Source organism: Apodemus sylvaticus, chromosome X, assembly GCF_947179515.1.
Source record: "Apodemus sylvaticus chromosome X, mApoSyl1.1, whole genome shotgun sequence".
NCBI lineage: Eukaryota > Metazoa > Chordata > Mammalia > Rodentia > Muridae > Apodemus > Apodemus sylvaticus.
This window is the reverse complement of record NC_067495.1, coordinates 98627957-98636725: the sequence shown is the minus strand read 5'-3', so window position 1 is coordinate 98636725 and position 8769 is coordinate 98627957. Positions and strand designations below refer to the sequence as shown.

The 8769-nt window shown below is 41.7% G+C and overlaps 1 pseudogene; it reads right to left on the bottom strand.

Moving 5' to 3' along the window:
* Positions 1 to 4857: 4857 nt before the first annotated feature.
* On the bottom strand, positions 4858 to 6410 carry LOC127674617 (GA-binding protein alpha chain-like; annotated as a pseudogene).
* Between the last annotated feature and the right edge of the window lie 2359 nt (positions 6411 to 8769).

The following is an 8769-nucleotide window of genomic DNA, read 5'->3' as shown; positions in this document are numbered from 1 at the left end:
TTCTATGTGGTGCTGGGTAGGCCAGGTTTCAGCATCACAGACAAGAAGCACAGGACAGGCTGCATTGGGGCCAAACACAGAATCAGCAAAGAGGAGGCCATGCGCTGGTTCCAGCAGAAGCATGGTGGGATCATCCTTCCTGGAAAAGAAATTTTATCCAAAAGGCCAATAAAATTTTCTCAGAAATGCAAAAAAAAAAAAAAAAAAAAAAGAAAGAAAGAAAATAGAAAAAAAGAATGAAACATTAGAATGACCAGCTTTCACCATATATCCCTACTATGATATATTGCTTTGGTACAGGTTTTAGGACAGCAGAATTGAGTCATCTTGGGAATCTCCACAAACCCCACCCAAACAGATATTGCCTCTATACAAGTTTCTAGAGAGTGGTTTGTCTCAGGCATTTTATCACACTGATGGGCTGGAAAATATATAGAGTTAGATAATTTGGAATAAGCTCGAAAAGTTACTTTGACATTATTTTTAAAATATTATGTGATTCTAGTTTTTATCACTGGTATTTGAAGAAATCCATGTTTAAAAGTAACTCTCTCTCTCTCTCTCTCTCTCTCTCTCTGTCTCTCTCTCTCTCTCTCTGTGTGTGTGTGTGTGTGTGTGTGCACTTCCTTCAGCAGGTTTTATCACATTACATTTTGCAAATTAAAAAAGGAGGTTTTAATCTCTTCATCAGGAAAACATCATATTAGCAACAAAACTTCTCGATCCTTAACAGTCTCACAGTGAACATCTTTGAAGTCTGGCCATGTGGGATCATTACCTCATGGATGGTTTCCATCTCTTAGATTCTTAATCCCTAAAGCCTTTTTTGTTCTAAATTCTATTTTCCTGTCATTTTTTAAGTTAGCACACGTAATGGCTTTAATTATGACATATTCACACATGCCACCCACCCCAGCTTTTGAGACAGTTTCCCTGTGTGGTCAACATTAGCCTGGTGTTCATTTCATAGCGTAGCTTGGCCTTGACCTCATGATCTTCCTGCTTTAGCCTTTTGAGTGTACGGATTGCAGGCATGCTCCTCCATGCCTGACTTACTTTCATATTTATAATTATTTAAGATGTATTGCTCATGATAGATGCTTGAAGGATATACTTTTAATTTAAAAGCACTTTCCATTCACTTGACTGACTTTCTTTAAGGAGGTTTCATGGAGAATTAGGTTATTAGTTTCCCCTAATAGCTCTGATTCACCCACACTAGCATTAAGTATACTCCTGGCATCTAAATACTGTAAGAAAATTGAAACTTTAAGGAAGCTTTAAACTTTGTAAATGTTAAACAATCCTTAATACTTGCATAAGAATCCTTCTGCTCTCCCTCTGAAGATTTTGATCAGATCTGGAGATGAGACGAAAAGAAAGGGGACTACAGTGTAGGTTTAAGCACTGTTTAAATCTGTTAGAATTACTGAGTATTAATGATGAGCTCCTTAAATTATTCCTCTATGGAACCCCATTGATATTCATTTTCCTGAACTTAAGCAAAAGTTTTTCAGGATAGGAACACTTGATTTCCGAATTGGCAGCTACTGGCCTCTCCCTTGTTGCCCTGATGGCCTTGAGCAAAAAGACTGTCCAAGAGCTAGACAAGCTATCTTTATGCCAGCCAGTGCTGTTACATTCCAAGGACTCCCGGGGAGAAAAAAAAACTATCCAGGAGGCCAGGGAGGAGGCCAGGGAGATAGCGCTGTTTGAACTTAGAAGCTGGGTAAAGCTGGCTGCTGTTGTCCACATTTGCATTGACTATGCTTCTATAGTGAAGTGGAAGGTGAGGACAGGCGATCCAGTGAGAGGGCTCAGCAGTTAAAAGCCTTGTCATATAAGTCAGGTCACTTGATTTTGATCCCTGGAATCCACAACGGAAAGACTGAACTGACTTTCAAAAGTCGTCCTTTCAGGTCAACTAACCTGAACCCTTGGGGCTCTCAGAGTCTGAACCACCAATGAAAGAGCATCCATGGGCTGGACCTCGACCTCCCCGCACATGTAGTAGATGTGCAACCTGATCTTCATGTGGGTCCCCAACAACTGGAGCAGGGGCTGTCCCTGAACTGTGGATCCCCTTCCCCCAACTGGGCTGCCTTGTCTGGCCTCTGTGGGAATGGATGTGCCTTGTCCTATGGTGACTTGATGAATTGTGGAGGGGAGTGTGATGCCTGGGGGAGGCTCCCTTTCAGAGAAGAGGGGGAGGGGAAAGAGGGGAGGATTTACATGAGGGGCTAGTTGGAGGAGAGTGGGCGCTGATATTGGGATGTAAAGTTATTTTTTTGGGGGGGGGGGTTCGAGACAGGGTATCTCTGTGTAGCCCTGGCTGTCCTGGAACTCACTCTGTAGACCAGGCTGGCCTCGAACTCAGAAATCTGCCTGCCTCTGTCTCCCAGAGTGCTGGGATTACAGGTGTGCGCCACCACCACCCGGTGGGATGTAAAGTTATAAATAAATAATTTTTAAAAAAGTTCTTTGACATCCACATATGCTTCATGGTACCAGGGATATCCCATGGAATCATGGAATTGGGCACAAAAGCCTGATCCCCAAATAATAAACAAATAAATATTAATTTATTTATATTATATCACAACCACAGTTCTCTTTTCCTCTTCTCCTCTCCCTCCAATTCACTACTCCTCTCCTTGGAAAAGGGGAGGTCTCCCAGAGATATCAAACAGCCTTGGCATATCAAGTTGCAGTAAGACTAGATGCATCTTCTTCTATTGAGGCTAGACAAAGTGGCCCACTTAGGGGACAGGGATCCAAAGGCAGGCAACAGAGTCAGAGACAGCTTATACTTCTGCTGTTAGGAGACCCACATGAAGACCAAGATTCACATCTGTTACATATGTTCAGAGGGCCTAGGTCTGTCCCGTGCATGCTCCCTGAATGGTGGTTCAGACTCTGTGAGCTCCTATGAGCCCGGGTTAGTTGATTCTGTATGTTTTCTTGTGATCCTGACCTCTCTGGCTCCTTCCATCTTTCCTCTGCCTCTTCCACAGGATTCTCCAAGATCTGTGTAATGTCTGGATGTAGGTCTTTGCATCAGCTTCCTTCATCTGCTGGGTGAAGCCTCTGATGAAAGTGATGCTAGGTCACTGTTTGCAAGTGTAACAGAATATCATTAATAGTGTCAGCAGTGGGCTCCCTCTCGTGGCGTGGGTCTCAAGCTGAACCACTCACTGTTGGCCCTTCCCTCAAATTCTACTCTGTCTTTTTCCAGCCCTTTACTCTGAGGTGATATCTATCTCTGATGTTGAGGTGTATTTCTTGTATGAAGCAGAATGATGAATTCTGTTTTTGCATCCATTCTGATAGTCTGTGTCTTTTTATTGGGGTAATTGAGTCCATTGCTGTTGACAGATGTTAAAGATCAACTATTGCTAATTCCTGTCATTTTGATATTGGTGGTGGTGGTGGTGGTGGTGGTGGTGGTGGTGGTGGTGGTGGTGTGTGTGTGTGTGTGTGTGTTTACCTCCTTTTGGTTTCACAGGTATGAAAATATTTATTTTCTGTGTTTCCTTGGGTGGGTGTAGTAATTTCTTCTAGTATCTTCTGTATTTGTATTTGTGGATAGATATTGTTTAAATTTGGTTTTTTGTCATGGAATTTCTTGTTTTATCCATCTATGGTGAATGAAAGTTTTACTTGGTACAGTAGTCCACACTGGAATTGGTGGTCTCTTAGAAACTGCAAGACCAGGGCCCTCTGGCTTTTTAGAGTTATTGTTGAGAAGTCAGATATAATTTTAATGTGTCTTTCTTTATATGTTACTTGGCCTTCTTCTCTTGCAGATTTTAATACTTTTTCTCTGTTCTGTTTGGTTAGTGTTTTGATTATTATGTGGCAAGAGGATTTCCCTTTTTAGTTCAATCTTTTTGGTGTTCTCCGAGCTTCTTTTTTTTTTCAAAAGAGAAAAATGAAACAAGTGGGAAATTTTATTTAATGAAGATTGCCTACAGAGCCCAGTCAAATACCCATTTGTAACTACTCACAAGGAACTGACTTCAAACGTTGAACACTTTGTTAACACAAAGTCTTCATGTTTTCAGAAACACAGAAGGAAATATATAAATGGTGTTGCATAATAATCTGGTATTACAGATTAATTTTTTAAAAAGAGGAAGTCAAAACTAAACCAATTTTCTCTTTCTGAGGTATACTTTTTTTTTAATCTGAGAGGGAGAATGATATCATTTTGGAATTATTGCAATAGCTGCTTTATTAGAATTAAGTACCTCTCTCAAAATAATATAAGTCCTTGGCTTGACATACTGAATAATCTATATAGAAAACCATTAATAATGGTTTGAGTTAAGCCAGCTTTAAACTTGGTTCTCATCCAACACTTTCCTCTGCCAGTTAGCTTACTTTTTTACCCACAAATATATAAATTAATAACCTCATAGTTTAGTAATTATCAATATAATTTCATTTGATATGATTGTTTAGCTCTGTTTGATTAGATGAAACGGGCACACATGCTTTAGCTGAGAATTTCCCTTTTCAGGCTCCAGGTAAAGCAGCAGAGAGGAAACGACTACACCAGGCTGTTTCCTGGAACTGCTTCCTTACTTTCCTCTTCAGACGCTACTGGCTATTTTTTTGGTAGGGCCAGACATTAACACTGACCAGTTTAGCTTTCCTGACTGTTAGCAAACTACCCCCGATGAACCTACTCTCACATTGCAGGCATTGTGGTGATCCTCTAACATATTCTGAAATATATGCTCAATGTAAAAAGATCCAAATTCACAAACATGAATTGTGTATGAGACATTTATTTAAAAAATCATGCATCAGATTGCACACTCTAGAAATAAGATTCAAATTCAGTAATAAAGGTTAGAGCACAAATCTCTTGCCTTGAACTTTACAAATCATGTCCCCATCATAATAATACCATAATGCAAAGCTAAGTTTCTCATAGTTCCTTGTAGGCTTGTTTTTACATTGTCCCTGTTTTTGTGTAAGCACTTCAGGCTGATTTAGCATAAATTCACTTTCATCACAAACCCAAGAAATACAGTCTCAAGCATCCTTGTCAGTAAGAAGTTCTAGCATAAAACTGCCGTAGTTGGATCTGACCATTGTTTCCTGTTTTGCCTTTGCACTACTCTATAATAACTTTAATCGTAGTCAGTGTAGCAGAAGGCACTGATGCTGGAAAAATTTGCACAGGCTGGTCAATTGTAACTATCTCATTCATCTGTTGCTCTTGACTTGCCAAAACATATTTTTAAAGAAGCTCCAGATGACTCCAGAGAATTTCTCCCTGAGGGACCCGCTGAAAAAAAATCTTCTTGGTTGAGACGACATAATTCTCTTAACAAAATGTTGAGCGTGGTGAGGTCTGTATCAGTCATGCTGAACTCCTTCATTACTCAAACCACCCAATGTAGGACTTGGTCTGTGGACCACTGTATAGAATCATAGGAGAATCCCAAGGCGTTCCTGCTCCTTTCTGTAGCTGTCCAGTGCAGCGGCGCATCATGTCACTTGCTCCGAGGTCTCATCTAAAATGGTTGTAATATGCTTGGTGTCATCAAGAGTTATCACTTGGGCTTCTTCAACGAGATGCACTTCTGCTTCTACATGGTGGGTGTCTGGATCAATGACCACTTCGACTGTTTCCGCAGTCTTAACAATTTCAAGATTGTTTAACTTTGGCACAATTCCTTGGTAAGAAATTACCTGTACACCAAGTTGTACAGTCCCATCTGTTTTCACTCCTTGATCAAACAAGCTTCGGTCTGGATCCAGCTGAACATCTCGCAGGCAAATCTCATGAGCAGCCAAGGAGCACTGCAGTCTTGGTTCTAGTAGTTTCTTTAAATTGCCTATTGGTTCATTGATGTCTATGGCCTGGCTTAGACATTCAGCTGGGGGTATCGGGTTGTTCCACAATGCTTTCTTCTGTGCGCTCTGGTTTTTCAGTTCCATCGATCTCAATTTCTTTTCTTTTTCTTTTAATTGAATATAATCTTCATTTACATTTCAAATGATAAAACTTTTCCCTGTTTCCGGTTTCCCCGGAAACCATCAACCCCTCCTCCCACCCCTTGCCTCCACGTACATGCCCCTCCACGTGACCCACTCCCCCCTCCTCCCCCTTTGATTTTCCTTTGTTGGGGCATCTATTTAGCCTTCACCTGACCAAGGACCTCTCCTCCCACTGATGCCCGACTATCAGTTCTTCTGCTTTACTGTTAGTCATGGCTGAAGTATTTCAAAAACCCCGGAATCTGTCCGGTGGCCCTCGCCCGCCCACGCTCCAGAGCCAGCTGGGAAAAGCAGCGCCCGGACTCGCTCCAGGTACAGCGCCTCTTCGCCTCTTCTGGTAAGTTGTGCTGCTCCAGCGCCCTCCAGCGAGTAGTGGTGTGAGGCCCTGGGGCCATTCCCACTGGAATCGCTGGAATCAGTGCTAAGGAACCCCAGCCCCTCTCCCGCCTCCCAGGTACCCTGGGCTGTGAGCTTCTTATATGTTTATAGGCATCTCTTCCTTTAGGCTAGGGAAATTTTCTTCTATGATGTTGTTGAAAATGTTTTCTGGCCCTTTTAGGTTCGAATCTTCTCATTCTATTCCTACTATTCTTAGGGTTGGACTTAACGTGGTATCCCAATTTAACTAGATGTTTTATATCACAAATTTTTTAGATTTAACATTTTCTTTGACTGATTTATCAATTTCTCCTGTAGTAACGTCTATGTCTAAGATTCTCTCTCCCATCTCTTGTATTCTGCCGGTGATGCTTGCATCTGTAGTTACTGTTCTTTTTTCTAGGTTTTCCACCTCCATGGTTGCCTCCATTTGATTCGAAAGATAAACAGACCAAATAGGCCATTGAGATTATGGGTTTGGGGTGTTATAGACAAATTCTTTCTAGGAATCAAAGCTGAGATGTGCATACCTTATGAAATATCAGTAAATGTTATTTTTCTTTTCAAAAACCCCAGAGCGTGGCATTTATGAGCTGATAGTGTCCAGAGGCCCCTTTGCTCTCTGAGATATTTTAAATTTTTCCCTTTTCTCCATTTTAAGTATTTATTTTATTTATGTATGTGTGTGTTTGTAAGAAGAAACATACACTGGTGATTATGAGTATGTGTTCCTATGTGCACATGCGGAGGCCAGAAGAGGACATTGTTCCTGGGAACTAGGGTTACAGGCATTTGTAGAATACCTGACCAGTTAGGTGGGTGCTAAGATTCCAAATCTGGTCCTCATGATTATGCAACAAGTATTTTAACAAGGGAGAAATCTCTCCAACCCCCTAAACTTTCTTTGTTAAAGGAAACACAATAATTTTAGGCCTCAAAACATTCTATGGTGACTGGTCAACCTGTTGCAGAGCAGAAGAACTAATCAATCACATTAAGTACCTAGTAGTAGCTGACAACCTTGCTGCAAGATATACTATGCAGTCAGATGTTAAGTAGGCTCCTGACATTGGAGCAATGCCACCATGTTGTGTCCTTCACAGCTAATAGCATAGGTGGTGACAGATCCAGTCCTTGCAACATCTTCTAAAGAGGGCCTCATTTCCCAAGAGCTGGATAAGATGATCTGGAAAAGCTCAAATAGAAGACAAGGCACTTCTGCTATTATTGCTGCCACTGCCATCTCAGACAAAGAAAGTTTTGTTCCACATTTCACAAAGGCACTGAGGAAATTTCACAGTGGAGGCTTCAGCCTTTTCCAAAAAGACTTTAAATATCAGACTCATTTGTGAAGAGTATTTTTTCTTTTTTTAATTGAAGAACTGCATCACTTTCTCCTCCTTTCACCTGTTTACCCCCTGCACAGCTACCCTGCTTTGAATCTCTTCTATACATCCATTGAGCTGTAGGCAAGTCTGGGTTTTTTTTTTTTTTGAGTGTTTTGTTTTGTTTTGTTTTGTTTTGTTTTTCAAGACAGGGTTTCTCTGTATAGCTCTGACTGTCCTTGAACTCACTCTGTAGATCAGGCCAGGGTGGCCCTGAACTCAGAGATCTGCCTGCCTCCGCCTCCCAAGTGCTGGGGTTACAGGTGTGTGCCACCACTGCCTGGCCTTGTAAGGCATTTTTTTAATTAGTGATGATTGATGGGGAGAGGACCCAGCCCATTGTGGGTAGTTCCATCCCTGGGCAAGTAGTACTAGGTTCTCTAAGAAAGCAGGCTGAGCAAGGCAGTAGGTAGCGCTCCTTCATGACCTCTGCATCAGCTCCTGCCTCCAGGTTCGTGCCCTGTTTGAGTTCCTGTCCTAAATTTCTCTAATGATGAACAGTGATATGGACGTGTAAGCTGAATAAAACTTTTCCTCCCCAAGTCGCTTTGATCAGGGTGTTGGCATCACAGCAGTAATAACCCTAAGACAAGTTGGTTCCAGGGTAGTAGAGTATTGCTGTGACAGACCTGACCATGTTTTGGGGGAGAATTGTGGAAGGACGTTGGAATTTTAGGTTAGAAAAGCCACTGAGTGTTGAGATCTCAGTGAGCAGTTCTGCGGGAGCTTGGAGATAGAGATGTTGAAAACAGTGCAGACAACAGAAGCCTGGCTTGTGAAGTCTCAGAGGGAAGCAAAGACTTTACTGAGTTTTCGTATGAAGAATCTGTGGTTCTGGTCATCTGGAGCTGAAGAATCAGCTGTGATTAACAAGATACCAGAACTACTAAAGCAAAACCTTGTGTTGCTGGGACTATTGATGCTGGTTAGCTAGAGCAAAGAAATCAGTAGTGATTAAGAAGAGACCAGCATCATTGAGGTGACCTCTTTT